This window comes from Gorilla gorilla, chromosome 2, assembly GCF_029281585.2.
Source record: "Gorilla gorilla gorilla isolate KB3781 chromosome 2, NHGRI_mGorGor1-v2.1_pri, whole genome shotgun sequence".
Taxonomy (NCBI): domain Eukaryota; kingdom Metazoa; phylum Chordata; class Mammalia; order Primates; family Hominidae; genus Gorilla; species Gorilla gorilla.
This window is the reverse complement of record NC_086017.1, coordinates 20,711,601-20,737,509: the sequence shown is the minus strand read 5'-3', so window position 1 is coordinate 20,737,509 and position 25,909 is coordinate 20,711,601. Positions and strand designations below refer to the sequence as shown.

Here is a 25,909-nt window from a genome sequence, read left to right as displayed (position 1 = left end):
GCTGAGAAAGGGATCACTCCCCATGTTCTGCAGCAATGAATGGGGGGCGTTCTGGCAGTGCAGCTGTGGGCGGTCCACATTCAGAGGTTTGGAGGACAGATTTGCATGGGAACAGGGGAGTGGGGCCCCTTTAGAAGAGAGGTGGTCCCGCCTCCAGCTCTGGGGCAACCTCACCTCTTTCAAGGCCACTGGTTCCAATGAGCCCTGGTGCACAGTAGGTACAGAGAGCAATGAATAATGGCATAGCCCACCTTCCCAGCTAGGGCCACAGGGCTGCACAGAGTAGCTCCTTGATGACATTTGCTGGGAGAAGCAAGAAAGGATGGATGGACAAGGACAAATTTTCCCCACCCACACTTTAGCTACAGTCATCATGATGGATACTCAGCACACGCTGTCCCAGTCCACATGGATAGCACTTTACAGTTTACAATACTGTGTGTCCCATGACCTGTGTGTCCCACACACTGCCCTGAGGTGAGCATCATCATCCCCAGGTTAGACACAGGTAGGTTGCTGGAAACATGCTCACCTTTTCTCCACATTCCTACCTTGATCATGCAAGTAGAATGTCTAATTTCTTAGATGTTTGGGGGAGAAAGCTTTACTTCTTTTTCCTACCTCTTGGAGTGACTTATCCAATTGGGGAGACTGGGGAGATGGTCATCGTGCATATGTGGGCAGCATGTCTCTCTCACACACAGAAGTTGAAATAACATTTGTGAAACAAACCTTCAGTACCGTCCTGGCTCTTGGAGAGCATTGAGAAATACTCTGGAGAGTATTCAGAAACCCAGCCAGGAGCCCTCATGAGCAGCAGGTGCTTAGTCAACATTCATTCCCTCCCAGGATATTCCAGTACTCAAAAACCTGGAGGAAACAAAAAAGCCTATTCCCTCTTCCCCCCAACATAAGCATGCATTTAGTGTCTACCATGTGCCAGGCACAAGTCCCAGGAATGGAGGCTGAAGCTGTCACTAAATGTTACAGAGCTCCTACCCTTAAGGAGCTTACACTTTAGCAGGAGACACAGACAACAAGCAAAGGCAGATAAGCTCTCATACAACATCTGGCAGAGAGGAGCAACTTGTGGGGAGGGGTATGGGAGATGAGTTCAGTGTGGCACTGAGTTCAGTGGCAGTAGGGGCCAGGGTCCTGCCTACCCATGAAGGTACAGATGCTGCTCTGGGATTTTATACAGCATCTATGGCAACACAGCTTACAGAAAAAAGCTACCCTAGAAATGTGCTTTCAAATCTGCAAAGAGAGCCGCCAATCAGAGCAGAAGGGCATGCCTCTGCTTGTCACCAAAGCCAGCATCAGCTGACCGACCAATTAAATCCATCTCTATGTCCTCGAATTGGCTTGTGTTTGCTGTGGTAATGCCTTAGGTCTTTGACAAATGCAGCATTAACCCATCCTGCCACGAAAGCACCAGTAAGAGGGTGTATGATGACAGTCATGCTGATGATCACAATGACACCAACTAACTTTTATTAGCACCTATGACATACCAGATGGAAAGTGCTTTACAGGTATTAAACTCACCTCGTCCACACCGTTAAGGTGGGTACCATTGTTATTTATTATCTCCCTTTTATAGATGAATAAACTAACACCCAGGGAGAGGAAGTCACTTGTCCATTTACTTTAGAGAAATGTACACACTGGCCAGCATGAGGAGTCACTGTGGGCTTACGAGCAAATGAATCTCCTAATTGCCCCAGGAATCTGGCCCACTTGGAAGAAGGCACTGAAACACCAAGCAAAAGGGGCCTAAGTTAAACAAGATAGCTCTAGCCAGGCTCCATGCTTTGAGCCTTGCAGGAGCTTAATGAAAAGGGCAAAAGCTTTGGGGTCAGCAGACCCAGCTTGGAGCTCTGCTCTTCCGCTTACTGCTATGCAACCCTGGGCAAATTACTTCACCTCTTTGAACCTCAACTTCCTTGCCTGTGAAAGAAAGACATAATGAATGTAAAGTGTGTAGTGGAGTACCTGGTACCATCCCTTTAATCTGGTTTCTTTTGGTGGCTGACGATTCTCAACTATACTATGCAAACAAGCGCCCACGTCATTTCCAACATCCCAGCTTCCCTTCCCATCAGGTGAACTAATCAGATTTCTGAGAAGCACCAAATGCTGAACTGCCCATCACTAAAGCAGATACACATGCCTCTTAGGGCTACCAGCTTGGGTCCAACAGGGATGGATGGGAAGAACCAACACTTCATCCCTCCTAGGCTCCTTGCTGTTCCAGCGCCTGGCCAAGAAGATGTGTGAAAACCGTCAGACCCAACAGCACATGGGGTATGGGCTTTTGGATCCAAGAAGCCAGATCAGAGCTTGGGGCCCTCCTGGGGCTTCCAACCCACAGCCTTTTCTTCCTTCAACATTTTCTTTCAAACAGACAGCTACCACACACACATACACACACACACACACACACACAGACCCACACACACACAGACACATGCACACACAACTTTTGTAAGCAGAGCCTTGGTTTGAGGCAAAAATATAACTTATATGGCCCGGCAGAAAATGGCTGAATTAAGCTCTTTCTTTTTGCCTTTTATATTGGTAAGGATTCTCAAAAGATTAAAAGTAGGTTAGGAGAATAATAAAACAGCTGTGTTTCCAGTGTGTACCTGACAACGGCTTTTGTAGAAGTGAATGATTACATGAAAATCACTTCCTTCCCACCTCTTTCTCAGCCTCCTCTGGGTTGCTAGGCGCCCTTGCTCCTTCTTTCGGCTAATGCCACATACAGAAGCTGATGAATACAGTATGGCCATTATGAGGAAAGGGGAGTCTGGGAGAGGGATTCAAATGCTCCCTCCCTGGTGGATTCCATGGGGGGAGAGGGCTTTGGTGGAGACAACTTTGGAGATATTTAAATGCTAATGTGCTGGGCAGGCGGGCAGGGCCAGTGGGAACAGTGGTGGGAAGGGGCTGAGGCTCTTGGCCTGTAAGCCCAACTGGAAATATGTTCTGCAGCCTCTCGCTCTGGTGCCAAACCCTTCCCTGGGCAGCCGGCCCTGGGGCCAACCAGGGCCCTGCCAGTAAAGTGTCACTGGGCTAAAGGGTTGCGCTGCAGGCGGTGAGGAGCCGTTCAATCCTGTGCAGGGGGAGTTTGGGTGTGTAGGCCGATCCCGGTGGCCCCTTTGTGTGGAGCAGGGAACAAGGGTCACTGTGGCTGGGCTTTTGCCCAGGAGGCTGGACAGCCATGCCCAGGCATGGAGAGTGCATAGGGCAGATGGGCAGTTGGCCTCCCCTTAATCCATCACGTCAGTTGCTTGAGCCCCATTTTACCAAAGTGCTAAATGCGGGAGGCTCAGAGAAGGATAAGCCTGAGCAAGGCCTGAAGACGGCAATTCCTAGCCCCAAGCTCTTCCCAGGATGTCCATGCAGACTCAGGGAAAGACAGTTTAGGCCAAGCTCTCCCCTGAGGAGTGTTCCTTAAAGGGGAGGCTCTTGACATTTTGGATAATTTGTTGTGCAGGACTGTGCTGCTCCCTGTAGGATGTCTACCCACCAGCCCCTACTCTCTAAATGCTAGAAGTCTCCCATTCATTCTAGCAGCCAAAACTATGCCCCCACTTGTTTCTAAATGACCCTGGGCCAGCAGTCCTACCTAGTCCTGGCTAGGAGCCACTGAGGCAGGGGGAGTCAGAGTGGGTAATGATGGTGGGGCTGCAGAACCCACATCCCATGGGCAGCACTGGGCTAGGGGCTCCCAGACCAAGCCAGACTTCAGCTTCCAATCCCAGCCTGATCAGGCAGGTTCTTTTGTGTCAGCTGAGCAAGCAGTTAGGATGAAGCCTCATCATCTCCCCCCAGAACCACATTTCTTTGCTAATAACCATGGAACTTGTTCAAAGCCAGGAAATGAAATGGCAAGCCGGGGTGCTCCACGCCCTGGAGGAGCCGAATGGGAGCTAAACTTCAAGCAATAGAAAAGACATCCTTGGGAGGAGAACGGAAAAGAAAACAGCCACAATGGTGAAGGTAGCCACTTCTGTGTCTGGCTGCAGATAGAGAAATAAGTATCTGAGATCATATTGTGGCATTCATTGTTTATTGTCTGTCTCCCCCAACTAGAATGGAAGCTTCCTGAGAGCAGGGTGCTCTGCTTTCTCACTTTTGAATCCCCAACCCTTTGCGCATTGCTGACACATGAAAAGCATTCAAGAAATGTCTGTAGGGTACCCACAGCTGCTTAGGGTCTCCAGCACACAGGAAAGGAGTGCTCAAAGCTCACACCGAGTCCTAACTACCAGGCCAAGTGGAGAACATACTGGACTGAGAGGGACAGGACACCTGGCTCCGACTGCAGCTTGCCCTTAAAGTTCCTGTGTGTTCTCCCTAAAGTTCATTATTTTCTCCTAGCCCCAGTTTTCCAACTTGTAAAATAAGGGAACTACATTGCAATGGAGGTGGCAAATATGTGACATGCACATCCAACCCCCATTTCTGCCCAGGGCAGACATTACTAATCAATCACAGCACTCTTCTGCCTTCAGTGTAGCTATGGGGAAAGACATCCACCACCTGTCAGAGATAGTGAGCGAGCAGAAACCTGCAAGAGAGAATCATCCAGCCCAGCCATCCCAGGCTTTATAACAGGGTTATGGTTTTGGGTCAGCTGAGCCCATTTTCCATGGGGCATTTCAACCTTGCAGTTTTAAAAGCCCAGGAAGACACTGGAACACCTGTGTTTAAGCTCCTGCTCCATACTAAGGACAAACTTCACATCAAACATAAGGGACACAGAAAGGAAGGAGGAAAATGACACCATACTGATGGAGATATGTGTTTTTAGTGGATTTCTGGCACTTATGCTGGCCTGGAAGGCTGGCAGAAAGTGGCAGGCTATTCCAGCGGAACAAATGCTACAAGCAAAGGCCTAGAGGGCAGGAAAGGAGAAATCTTTCAGAAGCTGCCCAGCAGAAATGCTTCTAAGCAAGAGGCTGAGAGGCGAAATAGAATAGATCTTCCAGAATCTCATGGAATTCAGAGCTAGTGTTTCATTCATCACTATATCTTTGGGCAGAAACCACTCAAAGTGCCCAAGTAGGAAAATGCTTATGGTAGCCATACCAAGGATGCAGGAAGATACTAGTCAATTCCATGTGAAACAGAATTCTGACAGTGAATGGGAACACATTCAAATTTATGCCCCAAGGAGCCTCCCAGGGGATATCTGTGGTGGCTGGGGAGTGGGAACAGGCACAGTCAACAGTGGAAGAGTCTCCTCCCTGGCTGAGAACTCCAGTCCTGGGATGAGCTCATGTGGCTACAAGGAACCAAGCACAGTCGGAGATGCAGAGAGGAAATTTCTGCATTGATATGGTTTGGCTCTGTGTCCCCACCCAAATCTCATCTTGAATTGTACTCCCACAATTCCCACATGTTGTGGGAGGGACCAGTGGGAGATAATTGAATCATGGGGGGGGGGGGTTTCCCTCATACTGTTCTCATGGTAGTGAATAAATCTCATGAGATCTGATGGTTTGATAAGGGGAAACCTGTTTTGCTTGGCTCTCATTCTCTCTCTTGCTGCCACCATGTGAGACATGCCTTTCATTTTCTGCCATGATTGTGAGGCTTCCCCAGCTACATGGAACTGTAAGTCCAATAAACCTCTTCTTTTGTAAATTGCCCAGTCTCAGGTATGTCTTTATCAGCAACGTGAAAATGGACTAATACAGTAAATTGGTATTAGGAGTGGGGTGCTGCTGAAAAGATACCCAAAAATGCGGAAGTGACTTTGGAAATAGGTAACAGGCAGAGGCTGGAATAGTTCAGAGGGCTCAGAAGAAGATAGAACAGTGTGGGAAAGTGTGGAACTCCCTCAGGATTTGTTGAATGGCTTTGACAAAAATGCGGATAATGACATGGACAATGAAATCCAGGCTGAGGTGGTCTCAGATGGAGATGAGGAACTTGCTGGAAACTGGAGCAAACGTGACTCTTGTTGTGTTTTAGCAAAGAGACTGGTGGCATTTTGCCACTGTCCTAGATATTTGTGGAACTTTGAACTTAAGAGAGATGATTTAGGGTATCTGGTGGAAGAAATTTCTAAGCAGCAAAGCATTCAAGAGGTGACTTGGGTGCTGTTAAAGGCATTCAGTTTTATAAGGGAAGCAGAACATAAAAGTTTGGAAAATCTGTAGCCTGTGATATGTGATAAATTTGTAGTAATGTGATAGAAAAGAAAAACCCATTTTCTGAGGAGAAATTCAAGCTGACTGCAGAAATTTGCATAAGTAACCAGGAGCCGAATGTTAATCCCCAAAACAATAGTGAAAATGTCTCGAGGGCATGTCAGAAGTCTTCACAGCAGCCCCTCCCATCACAGGACCAGAGGCCTAGGAGAAAATGGTGTCCTGGGCTGGTCCCAGAGTTCCTGTTCCATGCTGTCTGCAGCCTGGGGACATGGTGCCCTGTGTCCCAGCCACTCCAGTCATGGCTAAAGGGGCCAATGTAGAGCTCCGGCCATGGCTTCAGAGGGTGCAAGCCCCAAGCCTTGGCAGCTTCCACGTGGTGTTGAGCCTGGGAGTGCACATAAATCAAGAACTGGGGTTTGGGAACCTCTGCCTAGATTTCAGAAGATGTATGGAAATGCCTGGATGTCCAGACAGAAGTTTGCTACAGGGGCAGGGTGCTCATGGAGAACCTCTGCTAAGGCAGTGCAGACAGGAAATGTGGGGTCAGAACCCCTACACAGAGTCCCTACTGGGACACCGCCCAGTGGAGCTGTGAGAAGAGGACCACTGTCCTCCAGATCCCAGAATGGTAGATATACTGACAGTTTGCACCATGTGCCTGGAAAAGTTGCTGACACTCAACACCAGCCCATGAAAGCAGCCAGCAGAGAGGCTGTACCCTGCAAAGCCACGGGGTGGAACTGTCCACGACCATGAGAATTCACCTCTTGGATTAGCATGACCTGGATAGCAGACATGGATTCAAAGGAGATCATTTTGGAGCTTTAAGATTTGACTGCCCTGCTGGATTTCAGACTTGCATGAGGCCTGTAGCCCCTTTGTTTTGGCCAATTCCTTTCATTTGGAAGGGTTGTATTTACCCAATGCCTGTACCTCCGTTGTGTCTGGGAACTAACTAACTTGCTTTTGATTTTACAGACTCATAGGCAGAAGGCACTTGCCTTGTTTCAGATGAGACTTTGGACTGTGGAGTTTTGAGCTAATGCTGAAATAAGACTTTGGGGGACTGTTGGGAAGGCATGATTGGTTTTGAAATGTGAAGACATGAGGTTTAGGAGGGGCCAGGGGCAGAATGATATGGTTTTTCTCTGTGTCCCACTCAACTCTCATCTTGAATTATATTCCCATAATTCCTACATGTTATAGGAGGGATCTGGTGGGAGATAATTGAATCATGGGGGCAGTTCCCCCATACTGTTCTCATGGTAGTGAATAAGTCTTACGAAATCTGATGGTTTGATAAGGGGAAACCCCTTTCACTTGGCTCTCATTCTCTCTCTCGCCACCACCATGTGAGATGTGCCTTTCACCTTCTGCTATGATTGTGAAGCCTCCCCAGCCACGTGGAACTGTAAGACCAATAAACCTCTTTCTTTTGTAAATTGTCCAGTCTCAGGTATGTGTTTATCAGCAACGTGAATGTGGACTAATACATGTATTGCATTGGAAGTTAGGGCAAAAGGTGTTTGGGGCTTTCTGCTTCTAAGAAGCTTAATGTTAGTGGGTCTATGCCCCCTCACCATTTCCTGAGCACCCTGTAGAGCACATGGAGACTATAGAAAGAATGAAGCTCCCCATCCTGTGCTCAGGGCCTTGCAATCTAGAAAGCATATGAGGAAAAAGAAAGTCGAGCAAGCCCCTGATATCATCCATCTGTGACTGACAGATTCATCTGAGCAGTTCTTAAATCTCATTTTCAGCCATTTCCCTTCTGGGTAAGGTAGAAGTTTTCCACAGGTCAAGAGAGAAAGGGGAGCAAGTATAAAAATCTCACAAAATCAGACAGATCTGGTTGAGTTCCAGCTCTGCTGGGCCACCTTGAGGAGGTCACCTCTTTGAGCCTCAGTTTCTTTATGGGTACAATGGGGAAAATCATCATTCCAAGCTGCCAGAGTTGTTCTGAAGACAAAATGAGACTAGGTTTGTAGAGTGTGCATAGAGCACCTGGCTCACAGTAAATGCTAAGTGGCTAGAGAGGGGTCATTCCTTTGGGCCTGAAAAAGCATCTTTGAAGGGTGTGTGGGGTGACTAGGCAGGTCCCACTTGGGGTAAGAGAAGAAAAGCCAGCTTTTCTAGCCCTGGGAGGAGCTGGCCTCAGAGGCCCTGACTGTCTCCTCCCCACCCTGGTGTGGATGTTCTACAAAGGGCAGGAGGCCAGGCCCACTCATTCTGTCCCAGAAATGCTGCAACAGCTGGCCCTGCCCAGCCTTCACTGCAGGGTCAATGCCTCCTTTGCCAGGCCCAGTGGACAGACCTTAAGGAACCGGGCCTTGGGGCCTCTCAGTCTCTCTGCAGGCATTCACCTTGGGCAGCATTAGGAGAAAGGAGGAGACATCCTCTCATCATGGGCCTTTGAGAAGCCACAAAAGCTGCCCACATGAGCATCACCTGCACATGCAAAGATGACCCTTGCTCCTAAAAAAAGTTTACATAGATTAATGTGTGCCATGGCGGTTTGCTGCACCTACTAACCCATCACCTAGGTAGTAAGCCCCACATGCATTAGCTATTTATCCTGATGCTCTCTCGACCTTTGAGAAGCCACGCAAGCTACCCATATGAGCATTACCTGCACATGCAAAGACGACCCTTGCTCCTAAAAAAGTTTACATAGATAAATGTGTGCCATGACAGTTTGCTGCACCTACCAACCCATCACCTAGGTAGTAAGCCCCATATGCATTAGCTATTTATCCTGATGCTCTCCCTCTTGCTATCCCCCCAACAGGCTCCGGTGTGTGTTGTTTTCCTCCCTGTGTCCATGTGTTCTCATTGCTCAGCTCCCACTTATAAGCAAGAACATGAGGTGTTTGGTTTTCCGTCCCTGTGTTAGTTTGCTGAGGATAATGGCTTCCAGCTCCATCCATGTCCCTGCAAAGGACAGGATCTCAGTCCTTCTTATGGTTGCATAGTATTCCATGGTGCATATGTCCTGCACATATATCCTGGAACTTAAATAAAATAAGATTAGAAAAAAAAAGTACCAAGTTCCCAAGAGTCATTAGTCCAAACTTCATGTTGTCTTCCTATTTCTACAAAAAGTAGTATTACCAACTCTCTTTTTTAATCAATAAAATGCACTCTCTCAAATTAAAAAAAAATAAGTTTTAAAAAAGGTGAGTGGATTCTCTTGCATTATCTCAGCAGCAGAAAACCAGCCCTTGGAATCCTCACGGGCCTCCCTCTCTTTACTGGGCACTTCCAGGCTGTTTATCTCCCTGAGCTCTCACAACACCATAGGCTGGTACTATTATCATCTCCACTTCACAGAGGAAGAAGACGAGGCCCTGGGGGATCGATACTCAGCTGATACCTGGAAGACTCAATCCCAGATCTGTATGATCCCAAAGCCCTCACTTTTTAAAAAATATGCTCCAAATTATTTTATTTTTTAACTTTTAATTGACAAAAATTCTATATATTTGTGGTTTAGACATGATGTTTTGAAATCCATAAACACTATGGAATGGCTAAATCAGGCTAAATAACATATGCATTGCCTTGGTTTTTTTGTGGCAAGAACACTTAAAATTATTCTCTTAGCGATTTTCAAGTACACATGATTGATCGTATTGCATGTTATTGCCTATGTCACCACGCTGTACGATAGATCTGAACTCATTCCACCTGTGGCATTGACATCTTATATCCTTTGACCCAATCTCTCCAACCCTGCCCACCCAATCCCTGGGAACCACCATTCTACTCTCTGCTTCTGTGACTTTGACTTTTCTAGATTCTACATACGGGATAAGTGAGATCACATGGTATTTGTCTTTCTGTGCATTGCCTGGCTGCTGCTCACTTTCGTCTTCCCAGTGGACTGCCATCATCTTCACCAAGAGGAGAGGTGGTGTAAATGAGCCTGGAGCCAAACGCTCTTATCTTACCTATCTCTCTGCTTTCTGCAGGCCCAATGTCCAGACGGATTTCACTGCTTGACACTCACTGACCTGCCTGCCCTGCTTACATACCATTCTCCTTCCACCTCTCAGGTCCTGCCAGCCTTCAGGGTCACATTGCCACCTGCTCACATGGCCTCTCTTATGCTCATCTGAATGGAAGCGGTGACAGCTTTAAATGGCGCCAGTTCCCTGGGAATCTGACTAACGGAGCATCCTGGTTCACATAGGCCAGTGGGAGCAGCAGGACCCAGGGGCCTGGGGGAATGGGTAAACATGCAGGGCTGTGTCAGGCAGGAAACCAGGAGGGGTGGCTAACCTGGTGGACTAATGGGAGATGGCAGGCCACCACAACACGCCCTCCTGGATAATGTGTGGGACACAGTGGCCTCGGCTTCGGGGCAAAGCCACTGTGAGGGAGGGGCTGTCTTCATTCCTCATGCTTCCCTCAGCGATTTTTCAGGGCTTTGGGTTGAGCTGTAAAACTAAGAATGATCAGGTAAAAATAAAGTAAGTTACAGACATCAATGCCAACGTACTTAAGGCTGAAGTGTACTGATGTCTACAACTTACTTTGAAGTGTATCAAAAAATAAAATAGAATGCATGGATGCGGGCTAGAAAGGTCTGTGGTGAAGCTGACATAGTGAAACACCCATAGTAGAGTCCAGGGGGTGGGCATGTGCAGGCAGAACCAACCCACAAGACAGCAGAAGGAATACTCTCGTCCCACAGTGGGAACTGGAGGCCTCACTGGAAGAGACGCATTCACGACACTTCTCAGGAATCCTTTGGTGAGAAGACTATGCTTTGTGCCCAGTAACTCATGCTTGCATCAGTGGGGGGAAACTGAGGAAACTCCTAACCTGCCAGGTGATGTCAGAAACCGAAACCAAAACCAACGTTCACTCTCAGATCAGAAAAACTGAGTTTTCTGGGATCAGTTGTCTCCTCCTTGACGTCCCCTCAAAGATTAAAAACACCTCTGAACTCCTGATATTATCCATCTGTGATTCACAGATTCATCTGAGCAGTTGTTAAGCCTCATTTTCAGCTGTTTCCCTTCTGGGCGAGGTAGAAGTCTTCCACGAGTCAAGAGAGAAAGGGGAGCAAGTATGAGAAGATAGAAGTTTGAATTCCTCCAACCTCACCTTGCACAAACCTATGGATTAATTTTATATTCTGTCTCTGAGGTATTCACTAAAGAGGTCTGTATCTGTTATTTATTTTCCTCATCTGTCTTTCTTAGGGAATATTTTCTTTAAATCTCCAAACAGGTGACAGGGCTGGAGAAGAAGGACAATTATCATGGTACTCACCATCTCAGGCAGGAGCTTAACTCTGAGATGACAACCACAGGCTACAATATGCACTTAATGAGCACCTACTATGTGCTAGGCAGTTTGCAAGCCATCACAGGAGAGGTAGAGTTGGATAAAATGTTCACGTTCTGGAAGGGTTAGTCAAGTGTAGCTTGGATTAACCCCCAGGAACGTTAATCATACGCTTGCTTAGAATGACATTCACCCAACCCGTTTCCCCCACGCACTTCCACAGCCTTGGGAAATCCTAATGCACTGTCATCTATAACCTTGGAGACGTGCAGTTTCTCCCTTCCAGGTGATTTATGATATAAAAATCTTCTCATGACCACAGGTAAATAATCTCTTCTCTCTGGGCTTTGTCTCCTCCAAAGGACATTTTAAAGACTAATTCCTGGGCTTTGCCAGCTTTTATTAATCAGACACATACAACTGCTAATAGGAACTTCCTGTCAGCACAACATGGTCCATGTTGGTGGATCATAAGGGGGAAAATAAAAGGGATTATTGATAGCAAAAAAAAAGGAAGACAGTGATTTTACTAGACACTCTCCTTTTACAGCTGATGGAACTCTGGCACAAGGAGGTAAAGTGACAGTTCAAGGTTGGTGGTGGAGCTGGGTTTCCTGATTCTTAGCCTGGGAGTTTCGTACCATGCAACAGTGCCTCCTCGGATGAGCAGTGGGACATGAAGGATCGAGATGGGTACAGCATAGGAGGCTGAGCAGCACCCACTTGCCTCTACTGTTTGGAACGTCACTGAGACCCTAAGCAAGGAGGCAGAGCTATGTTTGGCCTCTGTGTGAACATTATGCAGGACTCAGCACTCGCCCTGTAGGGCTTTCCAGCACTTGGCTTGCATATGAGAAGTGAGAGAAATGGAACATGAGATTCACACACCAATGAGTTTTCAGAGAAGGACATCAAGTGTCACAATCCCAGCCAACTAAGAGGTATCAAAGACCCGTCATCTTGCTGCTCACAAAAGAAATTCCTGCTCTCTTACAAAGCTGTGCTAGATCAGAAATCATCAGAACACACTGCATCTGTAAAGCACACTTCTTCCCAACTATGGAGGAGCTGCAGGAACCAGTCATAGCAACTTAATAACAAGAGCTGCTCTGTAGCCCTTGTGTTGCTCAGAGCTCTTTCACACACATCTGCCTATTTGATGCTTTCCACAGCCATTTGAGGTGGACAGAGTAGGGTTTATTAACATGGAAGCCCAGAGAAGTTATGTGACCTGCCCAAGGACACAAAATTAGTGAGACAGGACCTGATTCCATGTCTGGTCTAACCTCTTCATTTCATAGATGAGCAAATAGACTCAAAGGGGTGGAAAAGTGGCAAATGTTTCAACTGGAGGTTCTTGGTCCTGGTCCAGTTCTCCACCAGCTGTGGCCTTGGGTGAGCCATATCCTCTCTCTGGCACTCAGGTACTCATCAACAAAAGAAGAAGTTGGACCTACATACTGGCTCTTAAACTTATTAAAATAGCAAATAAATGAGCTTTATGGAGTTCTTTGCCAAATACCTTCATGAGTATAATTTTACTCTATGTGTAAGAAACAAATTTAGTGTCAGAATATAAAACCATGGAAATTATGAAATATGAAATCACCACCACTGACACACGATTTTATGAATAAAATTGAGCTGTTGAATTAAGCATGAATAAGAGTATCTCCCTTAATATTAATTGGCTACTTGAATATTCAATATATCATGTTCAAGACTAGCAGATAAAAAAAAGTAAACGCTGAGGGTTAATATTTTTATGACAGTTACAGAAAACAGATAATTATGAAATATTTTAAATCACAGCCTTTTAAATCTGTAACATTTTAAATCCATTTTAAGGAAGATAGAAAATTCTCCCAGATGCTAGAAATGAGAGGTCAAAACTGAAGTTGAGGAGGAGGAGGAATAGACCTAGCAACCCATAGGGACATCTGAGCAAATAGAAGTCTGAGAGGCTGAGGTTTCATTCCTTCCCAATGGTAGAGTTAGGATTGCATGCTGTGGGTATGACCAAAAGCTAATTAGGCTTACTGAAAAGAGCTGGGAGCTAGAAAGGATTGTCCCATAGTGAGCCAGAAGTTAGAAACTCTACCCCTCAGCTCACCATGAAAGCGCCAGATATGGGTATGATTACACACTGCTCTTGCAATATGGGCATCCAAGTTCAAAATGGAACTTAAAAATTATCATCCTACAATTCCATACCCAGCTAAACTACCACTCAAGTGAAATAAATGTCTTTCCAGAAATACACAGACTAAGAGAGCTTAGTTACTCCAGGTCCTTGCTCAAAGAACTACTAAAGGATTAACTCCAACAAGAAGAAAATGTAATCCTGTAGAAAGGAATGAAAACAATGGGGAGCAAAGAAATCAGTAAAGCATGTTGTGAAATACAAGTGTCAACTCTTAAGAAGTAATAAGGCAGAATCAAAAAGTAAATATCACAGGGATGATGAGAGCGTGGGATTTGGAGCGGAATTTGTGTGCTAGAGTATTTTTTCTTATTCAGAAAGAGGACAAAGATAGTTAACAGCCACACTGACTGAGTCAGCACCACACCTCCTATCTCTGCACTGCACTCAGGGATAGACCCTTTCCTCCCAACCCAGTGGTGCTGCATGTACAGCTATCACAGCCTCCCACAGCACTTCACAGATGGACTTTAGTTGCAGTCCTTTCTTCCAAAGACAACTGTGGCCATGGTTCTGGTCTTGACTCTTCAGTGGGCATTCTTAGAACTCTGCTGTTTCATTCTTAGGAAGGAAACCCACAAGGGCTGTCGGCGTGCCTTCAGGGCACCAGGAGTGACTGCTCCATTTCCAGCACCTGGCACAATTGGAGCTCCAGTTTCTACACATCCTCCTGCTTCTTGGGCCTTTTTTCCTATAAAGCACTACTGTCCAATAGAATGTTCTATGATTATAGACATGTTCTATATATGTGCTCTCTGATATGGTGGCCACTAGCCACAGATGGGCATTGAGCATGGGAAATTTGACTAATGAAACAGAGGAACTGAGTTGTAAATTTTATGTAATTTCAATTTAAATAGACAGATGTGGTTTATGGCTACTGTATGGGACAATGTAGTTCTAGAAAGTGGAAATTGCTGAAGGGATCCATTCCATTCCCTTTGCAGGAAGCTCTGAGGTGATCCTCTCTCTCTCTGTCCCCCCTGGCGTGGGAGCGAGGGCAGGTGGGTGGCCCCAACACCCAGGAATTCCTTCTTGCCTAGACTACTTGGCCCCAGAACTTCTGCTTCCTCTGACCACAAGCCCTCACTGGTTTGTCTGACAGGCCTCAGCCTGCCTTCAGTGCTCTCTTAGACCAGTGCTCCTCAAATTTTCATGTGTATAAAAACCACCAGGGGTGTTGCTAAAATGCAGGTTCTGATTGAGCAGGCTTGGGATGGGGCCTGAGGGAGTCAGTCTCCTCTACGAGACAGCAAAATTCTCAAGGGTGAAAACACCACCATTTCATCCCTGTACTCTCACTGCTTGGCTGGGCCTTGCACACAGTATGTGCACCTTGAATGTTTGCTGACATCTCTTTGAAGTGACTCCACTGTCTCCTTCCTGTGTTGATCCTCTTGAACTTCTGGAGGTAGCCAGACAAGCTCCCAAATAAGGCTGGTGCTAGGCCTGGAGACACTTTCAGTAGTAATAAGGTTTTAGAGACAGAAGCTCCTCTGAAAAGGCTACAAACTGTATGATTCCAACTATGTGACAATCTGGAAAAGTCAACACTATGGAGGTAGGGAAAAGATCAGTTCAGGGGAAGGGAGGGCTGAACAGGCAGAGCACAGGGGATATCTAGGGCAGGAAAACTACTCTGTGTGATACTGCAGTGGTGGGTGCGTGTCATTACACATTCACTGGAGCTACAACATTGCACATTTGGAGGCACCTCCAAACCCATAGGAGGTACAACACCAAGAGAGAACTCCAATGTCAACTATGGATTTAATTAATAATAATATATCAATAGTGGCCCCTTGATTGTAGCAAATGTACCACCCAAATGCAAGATGTTCCTAATACAGGAAATGGGTGTTGGGAGGAGGTGTGGGGTGTATATGGGAGCTTTCTGTACCTTCTGCTCCATTTGTCTGTAAACTTAAAACAGCTAAAATTAATAAAAATCTATTAATCTAAAAAAACTATACTTAATCTGCAAAATTTAATGTGCAATTTTGGAGAGGGGGGTTAAAGATCCTCCCCCACTTAAAAACTCCTGTCTGAGAAAACAGGAAATGTGTCTTACTCATCCTCCCCACCCAACCTCCACCCCACTCCCACAGTGCCCAGGAAATATCTAGCAAGAATGGATACTTGGTAAATTTCTCCTGATTAATTTAAAAAGCAAAGCCTGGCATCATGCCTGGCATAGAGTAGGTACTCAACAAATATTTGGTGGATGAATAAACAAGGTGGGCATTCTAACAAAACAGCCCGAGAATACCAGAAGACAGGCACTCAGTTGTTCCTCTTTTGTGCTGGCACAGCTCAGCTCATGACTCTCCAAGGTTGTCACCAGCCCCTGCCGTGGCAACACCTCTCCTCTATGAGACAGCAAAATTCTCAAGGGTGAAAACACCATCATTTCATCCCTGTATTCTCACTGCTTGGCTGGGCCTTGCACACAGTATGTGCACCTTGAATGTTTGCTGACATCTCTTTGAAGTGACTCCACTGTCTCCTTCCTGTGTTGATCCTTTTGAACTTCTGGAGGTAGCCAGACAAACTCACACGATGGCACTAGCTCCAGCCACAACTGCCCATAGGCTGTAACATCACAGCTGCCAGACCCCCATGACATTGCAAAGCCTTCTCCATCCTCAGTCAGATTCTTCCTGGCCATACTCCTCAAAACTCAAGGTCATTTGATAGCAGCCTCATTTTCCTCCAAACTGGCTGTATTCTCCAAATTCATTCTATTCGCTCGCCCTTTCTAAACAGCTAATATGTGCTTTTTCACCTAACTTTAACAAATCTGCAAGGAGGAAGGAGATGAGTAAAGGATAAGGCTCTCTCCTCTAGAAGCTTACGAGAGATGAAACTGAGGCTCAGAGAGGGTGAGCCTTCCGCCTAATGTCACACAGAGGAGAATGAAGAGCAGGCATTCACATGCTGCTCTGAAAACTCATACTCTTCATTGATGAGTTTTGCTGAGCCTCTCTCTTATCTGAGTAATCTTCTGAAATTACAGCTCTTTTCATGCCAGTCATCTCTTGCTCAAAAACATTCAACAGCTCTCTCCAGACCAATGAATGAAATCTGAACTCTTTGGCTTGGCAGTCATGGTTCTTAATGAAGGGGCTTCAGTCTACTGACTTCATCTTATTTCTTATGATTCCCTATCACAAAGTCTATCCTGTAGCTACACTGAACTACAGACCATTTCCTGCATATATGCAGACTTTCCATCTCTGATCTTTGCTTCTTTCTGAAAAGACTTTTCTTCCTAATCCTGCAGAGATCAAATCAAAGACTGTCTGTTTCAGCAGGGCACGGTAGCTCACACCTGTAATCCCAGCACTTTAGGCTGAGACGGGCAGATCACTTGAGGTCAGGAGTTTGAGACAAGCCTGGCCAACACGGTGAAACCCTGTCTGTACTAAAAATACAAAAATTAGCCAGATGTGGAGGTGCACAGCTGTAATCCCAGTTGCTCAGGAGGCTGAGGCAGGAGAATCACTTGAACCCGGGAGACAGAGGTTGCAGTGAGCCGAGATCACGCCATTGTACTCCAGCCTGGGTGACAGAGTGAGACTCCATCTCAAAAAAGAAAAAAAAGAAAAGACGGTGTGTTTCATAAAGTCTTTTCCAGGACATGTGACTGAAAATAATGTTGTTCTTCTCTGATTGTCTATGTTCCTTTATCTGAATCACTATATGGCATCCACCATCCATCCATCCATCCATCCATCCATCCATCCATCCATCATCCATTTATCATCCATCATCCATTCATTAACCATCCATCCATTCATCATCCATCCATGCATCTATCTATCCATCTGCCCATTCATTATCCATTTATCATTCATCTATCCATCTGTCCATCTATCATCCATCTACCCATTCATGCATCCATCTATCATCTATCTGTGCATCCTTCCTTCCTTCCATCCATCCATCCGTCCATCCATCTGTCCGCCCATCCATCCATCCATCTGTCCATACATTCATCCAGTGCTGACTGGGAGCCTCTCATGCACCAGGCTCTGTGTCAGGTGCTGAGAAGTTCACAGCAGATAAGACAGACAAATTCTTTGCTCACATGGAGATCGCTTTCTTAATGGGGATATTAACAATGAACACATCAACAAATAAGCATGAGATTACTTCAGACAGCCATCAGCCCTGTGAATAAAATAAAACAAGGGCTTTGTTAGGTCATAGGGTCTAGGGAGAGTTTTTTTTTTTTTTTTTTTTTGAGATGGAGTCTCGCTCTTGTTGCCCAGGCTGGAATGCAGTGGCATGATCTTGGCTCACTGCAACCTCCACCTCCCTGGTTTAAGCAATTCTCCGGTTTCATCCTCCCCAGTAGCTAGGACTACAGGCACATGCCATCATGCCTGGCTAATTTTTGTATTTTTAGTAGAGATGGGGCTTCACCATATTGGTCAGGCTGGTCCGGAATTCCTGACCTCAGTGATCCACATGCCTTGGCCTCCCAAAGTGTTGGAATTACAGGCATGAGCCACCACACCCAGCCTAGTGAGGGACGTTTGAGCTCATCTGGTCAGAGGTGACCTGACTTTGGAGCTGAGATCTGCAGGATGACAGGGAGCCAGCCACAGGAATATCTCAGGGGAGAGTGATCCAGGCAGAAGTCAGAGCCCTGCAACAGAATCGATCCTGGAATGCCCAAGGCTGTATGGGAAGGGACCAGGCCACAGAGGGCTCCTTGACCATGGCCACGGGGAGCAGTCTTGATTTGAATCCTGAAGCAAGAGGATGCAGCCATGGGGTGGTGAGCAAGGGAGTCGATCTCTGCTGCTGGTCACACCAGAGTAACAGGGATCAGCCCAGTCCTCCTGCCATAGCAACTATTAAAGCAGACAAAATAAAGGAAACCACTATTTTCAGGTAGTAGACAATGTGCAGGGCTAGACTGCAATCCTGAGAGATGGGAACCCCTGAGAGGGTTTGCCCAGCCTGCTGCTTGGTCACTACTTCCTGACCACCATGCAGAGAGCTGAGTCTGAGCATAGCATGCAGTCTCCCTGGGCAGAGGAGGCAGTGCCAGAGTGAGGACAGTGGGAACAGCTGGAATCCACAGTGGGAGTGCTGGAAAGGGAGCTGTGCACAGAAGGGACCCAGAAGTCCATGTGGAGGCTCTCCGTGAGGCTGGGCTGAGGGCTGGCTAGGTGGGACCGCTCAAGGCTCACCAGAGAGCATTGCTACAGAGATGAGTAGAATAGAGACCCTGGAGTGTGGATGCTGATGGCAGGGGGAGGGAGGCAAGGGGATGGGGGCTCCCACCCTGCCACAGTGGAGAGATCTGGTCAACCCCAAGTTTTCATGCTTGGCACCCAGCTGAGACACAGAAAGACCTCACCATAAGAGCAAGAACCATGTCCTAGGGCAGGGTATCTCAACCTCAGCACTACAGACATCTGGGACCTGATTTTTTTTTTTTTTTTGTCATGGGGGCTGTCCTGTGCATTGTAAGATGTTTAGCAGCACCCCGGGCTCTACCCACTACATGCTGGTAACATCCCCCAATTGTAACCATCAAAAAATGTTTCTAGACATTACCAAATGTCTCCTGGGAGGTAAAGCTTCCTCAGTTGAGACCCATGCTCTAGAGTCAGACGACTTTACACTCATCTTAATTAAGTCTAAAGCCAAGCCCTGATGAGATTTATAGGGGAGGCAGAGCTTGGAATCCTATCAAGTCCTATTGAGTTAGAGGGGCTTGGGAACAGTCCAGATTTCTAAAGACCTGCACTAAGAAAACAAAGTTGAGCCTACACCAGGTTAAGGTGGTCATCTAGTAATTCAACTACGTAGTATAAAAGATTTTAAAGAAGCTACTATAAATATATAATATAAATGCATTCAAATAATTAAAGGAAAATACATTCAAAGAACAATGCCAGAAGGTTGTACGATCCAGGATCCCTTTTAACAAGCTCCCTTGGTCTGCCATGTGAGAAAGGGAGCAGCGGTGATCAAGAGGAGATAGAAGCCCACCTTGGAGGTGATTTGATTCTATTCTATTCACTCGGAGGAGGCCGACTTGTGCCTCAGTTGTTCAGGCTGCACTTAACTTAGTATGCTCAACCTTGGCAGGTACTCTCAAAGTGGGGGAATGACAAACTAAAGCAGATAAGTGAAGAAAGAATAACCAAATTATAGAATGAATGAATGTCTCAACATTGGGAACCAGGTGAGTGGAACGTTGTCCCAAAGTAGAGGTAACAGGCCTCCCTCTCAGAGGGGCCAACTGGAGGCTGACAAGGTTGCCACAGAGAAGATTCCTGCGCTGAATGGAGATTAAAGCTGCCCAAGGCTAAGATTCTAGGATTCTTGCAAAGTTGTCACATAGGTTTGGGATGCTCAGAGACTCCAGAGCCGGAATGCCAGCCCAGGACTGGGCAGGGATAGAGAGAGGTCAGGAAAATCAGACACGACACAGTTTCAGTACCGTATCCCTCACACAGCCAAGTCAGACTCACCTGGGTTCAGCTGCTGGCTGTGCAAGCTTCAGCCCCTCAGAGCCTCAGTCCTCTCATTGGTAGAACCTTTAAGACACAGTCTTTAAAATTCTCATGACTTATAAGATGATGTATAAAGACCTCAGGTCCTATCTTATAGGTCATGAGAATTTTACCTATATATAGCATTTAGCTCCTATGTCTAAAATATAATAATTTTCAACTATTTGCTGATTGGATAAATTAAAAGACAAGTTCTAAAGCACAGTACCTGGCATAAAGTCAGCAATCAATCAGTGATAACCAGCATCAGTAGTTTTATGAGTACCCAAGCAGCATTTCAACCTCCAGGACTGTGGATCATAAGACACTGCTGAAACAGCCAGGAATGAAACAAGAAAAGAATAAACATCCACTACCTTTAAGCGTGCATGATGTTAGATCAGTGATGCATCTCTAATTACGGAGGAATTTACCCTCTGACTGGAAGGAGTACACCTGTCGGGTCAGTTCCAACCTCAGCACTGCCCGGCACCACTGTTGTCATTGGCTTAATCATGTGTCTGTGTCAAGAGACTGTCATCTCCTTGAAGATAAGCGCCATGTGTGATGATCTGATTTTACATTCCAGTGCTTGGTATTAGGAACAATGAAACTAACTCAGAAACAAATACATTGAAAGGAAACCTTGGGGGATTTTCAGTCTCAAGTAGCGGCCCCCACCTCAGTGAGGCTTGCAATATTTTCAAAACCGTATATAATGTCTCTATGTTGATGTCGATATGGACATTTTTGTTTGAAAGTCCAACAGCCAGAAGGCCCAATTTTCTTTGGGTCCTTGCTTAGAATCAGAGTACAGTGCCACCAGGTGGCAGCAATTCCATGGTAACATCTGTGAGGTTCAGCAGGTAGGGTCTTGAACTGGGGTCTTGTTTTCCCTGATTCATCTTTTTGTGGGGTGGGGAGGCAGGGAAGATTTGGTGTTCTGAGGTGCTCTCACAGTGTGGGCATCTTTCATCCCAGCTCCAGAGTTTGGACGCCTTAGTCTCAGGCTCCAGTTCCCTGCACAGAGGAGGTGGATCTGGGGAACTGGTGCACCAGTGCCCGGAGAAAGCAGACCCCACCATTTGGATCTGTGACAGGCCTTTCTGTTCTTGCCCTGAAAACACACACTTGAAACACAATGATGAGTGAGAGGAGCGGGAATCTGGGGCAGGAACAATGTGATTTCTTGCAAGATCCCCTCAGCACCCCAAAGACTGAAAAGACAGAAAGTAAAATTTTGAGGGGAAAAAATGGAGTGGAAGCACTTCACACTTCAGAGAGAACACGGGGCTGACAGTGAAGACCAACAAATGTTTAGAAAATTATAACAGACCACGGAATGCAAATTGCTGGGGGACAAAAGCGGCAAGCTGCTGTGTCGCTTCAAGTTCTTGACGAGAAACTTAATTTACTGGATCCACAATAAAGGTCCTCGGTTCCAAGTTCAAAGCGCCCCCCCACCTCCCCTCCCCCCCCCACCCCCTTGGGCTGTGGGGCCCTGACTCGTCCTGCCCAGAGCTGGCAAGGTAGAGGCAAAAATGAGGACTGCCGCCGGTGTTCCAGAGCTTTTCTGGCTCCCAGGCCCTAGGCTGGGTGCCAGAAGGGAGAAGTGGAGGTGCTCTGGGCCTCATGTGCACACTTGCCCCACTGCCTCCCTGTGCGGCCGATATTCTTACCCACAATGCACAGGTGAGAACCTGGAGCCCAGAGAGGTCAAGGGGCAGGCTGTTGGTCACCATCTGGCCAGTGGCAGCAGAGTGACTCCCATTTCCTCGCCTCCACACCAGATCCCACTACACCAAGAATACCTCTTTCTGAAGAGCACACCCACAACTGCAACCATAACACAAAATAACACAGGCTGTACTAGAAATTGTTCTTCCTTCTGTCTTTCCTTCCTTCCTTTGTTCACTTGTTTGGTCCTTCCTTCGACTCATTCAAAAAATATCTCCTGAGCCCTTCCTGTGTTGCAGGGACTGTTCCAGGTCTGGAGATTGAACAGGGCAAGTAACAGATAAATTCTCCACCTGCATGGGGCATACATCCTAGTGGGTGGAGAACGGTGATGCAAACTGAATGGTGTCTGCGATGGTGATGAGTGCAAGCTGGGAGGACAGATGAGATGCACCAGCAGCACATGGGGTGGTGGTATGATTTTAAATAAGGTGGTTGGGACCTTCATTGTGACTGCACTGGTCGGGTGGGCACCCCGTTAGACTTTCAAACAATTTTCACACTTCTCTCTCTTGATCAGTGGAGAAGGTATTCTCCCCACTTCTGCATAACGAGCAGGAAAGTAAAATGGCTCCCAAGGCTCCAAAGAAGGAGTAGAAATGACTTGCTGTGCCGTCTCAGCCCTCAGGATTCCTGGCTGAGCTCTTTTCACCCTTTCTGGCTTTACTGGCCGGGAGGGAGGACGAATGGGGCCACCATGAAGGCAGCCACAGCCACCCAGCTCAACACTTTATCAGCCTTCATGCAGAATCCCTGCTGCCCACATGTGGAGGGGCAGGAGCACCCTCCCAGGGAACGTCCTTGTGTAAGGCTGGAAGCTGGAGTCCAGAGCTTTGTACCAGTCAGACACCCTGTGTCCCCTTTAGAAATGTAAATGACACAGCAAATAGGCATGTCTGAGCCCCTTGTAATCCTGAGGGAAGGGGAGCTGGGAATCAGTCTGGAATTAATGGAGATCTTGGATCATGGAGGGGCCACAGGGCTAAACTGGGACTCCTCATCGCTCTGGTGGGGATGTGGGCAGAAGAGTATCCTCTGGGGTGGGAAGGTGCCGGGGACTCTCCTCTCCCTGCTGACCTGCACGTGCCCACTTGTCCTGGCCCAGGCCCAGGCTTCATGAACCCCACACATGTTTGCAGAGAAGTAAACTCTGCTGATAACATGCCATCCCCACGGTTATTACTGGAGCACGATGGCAGGCTGGCCCTTCACAGAGCCACAAGAGACAAGGCAATTTTGGGGTTCTAACGCAAGGTACACCAGCTAACAGCCCTCCTGACTTTCCCAGTGGACGTTTCCAGGAGGTTCCTAGAAAGGCAAGAGAGGGAAAGTGATGGTATAAATGCAGCCACTCTACTTTATTTACTTATTTATTTTTGAGACGGAGTCTCGCTTTGTACCTCAGGCTGGAGTGTAGTGGCGTTATCTTGGCTCCCTGCAACCTCCACCTCCCAGGTTCAAGCAATCCTCCTGCCTCAGCCTCCAGAGTAGCTGGGATTACAGGTGTGTGCCACCACACCTGGCTAATTTTTATATTTTTAGTAGAGACGGAGTTTTACCATGTTGGCCAGGCTGGTCTCAAACTCCCAACTTCAAGTGATCTGCCTGCCTCAGCCTCCCAAAGTGCTGCGATTACAGGTGTGAACCACTGTGTCCAGCCTAAATGCAGTCACTTTAAGCCCACTCTAATGTGTAAAAGGCACAAGTCGTTCACAGGCTCTGGTACTCAGATGATTACCAACAACAATTTGCTACTCCTTCTCAACAGACTGTAAGAATGGAGGAGAACTTCCGGTCTCATCCAACCCCACTTCCTTCTTCTAGGGAGGGAACCCCAGAGGAGGTGAGACTCCACCCTCTCCCACCAGACTGCGTGCTCCCTGGGGACAAGGAGGCTCTTACTCATTCTACATGCTGAGTAGCTGGCACAGGCGGGGCTGCAATAACTACCAGTAGAACAAATTAAGGAAGGGTTGCTGGGCTCTGGTGATAGATGAATGGGACACATGTTTGTTGTAATCCCTGCCATCCTGGAGTCCATAGACTAGGAAGGACTCCCCACCAAGTGCTCATTTCACCCTCTCCTGGCCCTCAGTCCACCTGAGCTCACCCTCATCCTCCAAGGGACTAGATGGAGCAGCCCTGGGGACCAACAGGGCTCAGAGGCTGGAGACCTGAATGTATCCTGGAGCTCAGCCTGAGGCTCAGCCCTCTGACTCCCCGCAGGCTTCTCTTCCTCCCCTAATCACCTCTCCTTCCTATTTCCTATTTCTCCACTTGTGGGAGAGATTTTACTGGCTATAGAGTCACCCATTTAAATTTCTCATAGCTGCAAGAGGCCTGAATACTGCAACTGCTGGATTATCCCAAAGACACAAAGGTGCCCATGCTCCCAGACTAGCCCAACAGCCAGGCCTAGGGACACTATCTGGGAACTTTTCTTCGTGGTGCAATTTGAACTGCAGGATCATTTCCAGAAGTACAGGAAAACTAAGGATCATTTTCAGAAAACAAACAAATAATGTGGACTTGCTAAGAGGACAACACTACAAAGAGATACAAAGAGATACAAGATGGAAACTTTCACTGACTTCCTGATAAAATACTTCCAGTCGACCCCTCTTCCTAATCTACTCTTCCTAACTTTGGGAGCTGTGCCTCAGTTGTCTGTAGGGTGACCATGTGGCCATGGAAGTCCTAAGACTAGCTTAGGATGTTTCTCTACCCCCACAGCACTGTGCCTCAGATGTTGGCCAGCCACCTTCCACCTGCACTACATTTGTCATGTCCATGTTTGTTTTAATATTTTTTGAACATTTGCCTTTAAATTAGCCTCACTTTTAATCACATATATGACATATATGTGTATGTATGTATGTACAGGTTGAGTATGTCTAATCTGAAAATCTGAAACGCTCCAATGAGCTCCAATGCTCACTGAAGCATTTCCTTTGAGAGCCATGTCGGTACACAGAAGGTTTCAAACTTTGGAGCGCTTAGGGATACTCAACCTGTATATATATGTATGTATGTATATATATGTGTGTATGAGATCATACATATCATATATATGGTCTCATTCTAGCAATAATAGCAATAAAGCCATGATTTTGATATGGTTTATGTCCCGGTTTTATTCCTAATGCCTATTAACATACATACATAATTCAAAAGAAAAAATATTCCTCCATGACTGGGCCATCAAACTTGACCTTCAAGGCCATTGGCTGGGGCAGGCAGGTGCAACCTGTGATTGAGGGAGGAGGGGACATGGCCCCCTAGAGGCTAGGAGCCTTCCTCAAGGTCATATCACCACTGGCAGAGAGCAGGAATGGAAGCTTCTTGCTTCTTCATGGGCTGGGTATTCACAAATGGGGACAGTTGGAATTAGGCCACACTGGGCTTCTTCCTGCAGCATACCCCAGCTGCCAAAACACACCAACATACATGGCGTTTTGTTTTCCTTTCCCTCTTGGGGTCACTATCCTTATTTATGCCACAGAAAATCAGCAGTTGCTTTTTGGGGACATAGTTGCTTTTGGGACACACACAAACACACATACACACTTCCTAGCCATCGCTGACAGAGAATCAAAAAACATTACAGCTCACGGATTTGGTGATCTGGAGGTTATTAGACTTTTTGTTAAAGAGAACCTTCTTGTGAAAAATGAAAATAGCCCTTACTCCTATCATTCAACAAACATTTAAGGAACACCTACTGTGTACCAGGCATTGAGCTCATCAGGGACTGAGGATACAATGGTAGGAAAGGCAGATACAGACCTTGCTCCCAAGCTGCCTTCTCAGCCAGTGGCCACCCTGTGGAAAACTGTCAATGCCTACAATAATCTCTGACACAGAGTAGGCACTCAGAAAATACCTGTTCAACAAGTAAATGGACATTGAACAAATAAAGATCACACACAATTATATACACACATAAATATCTTACTGTAAATATATAGGATATGTAGGTGCTTTGG

General features: G+C 46.8%; 1 protein-coding gene across 1 annotated transcript in view; it reads right to left on the bottom strand.

The window, feature by feature from the left end:
- The window catches only part of SLC6A11 (solute carrier family 6 member 11), a 127,183-nt gene that overhangs the window by 36,271 nt on the left and 65,003 nt on the right, over positions 1-25,909 (bottom strand). The gene's annotated exons all lie outside the window — the stretch shown is intronic.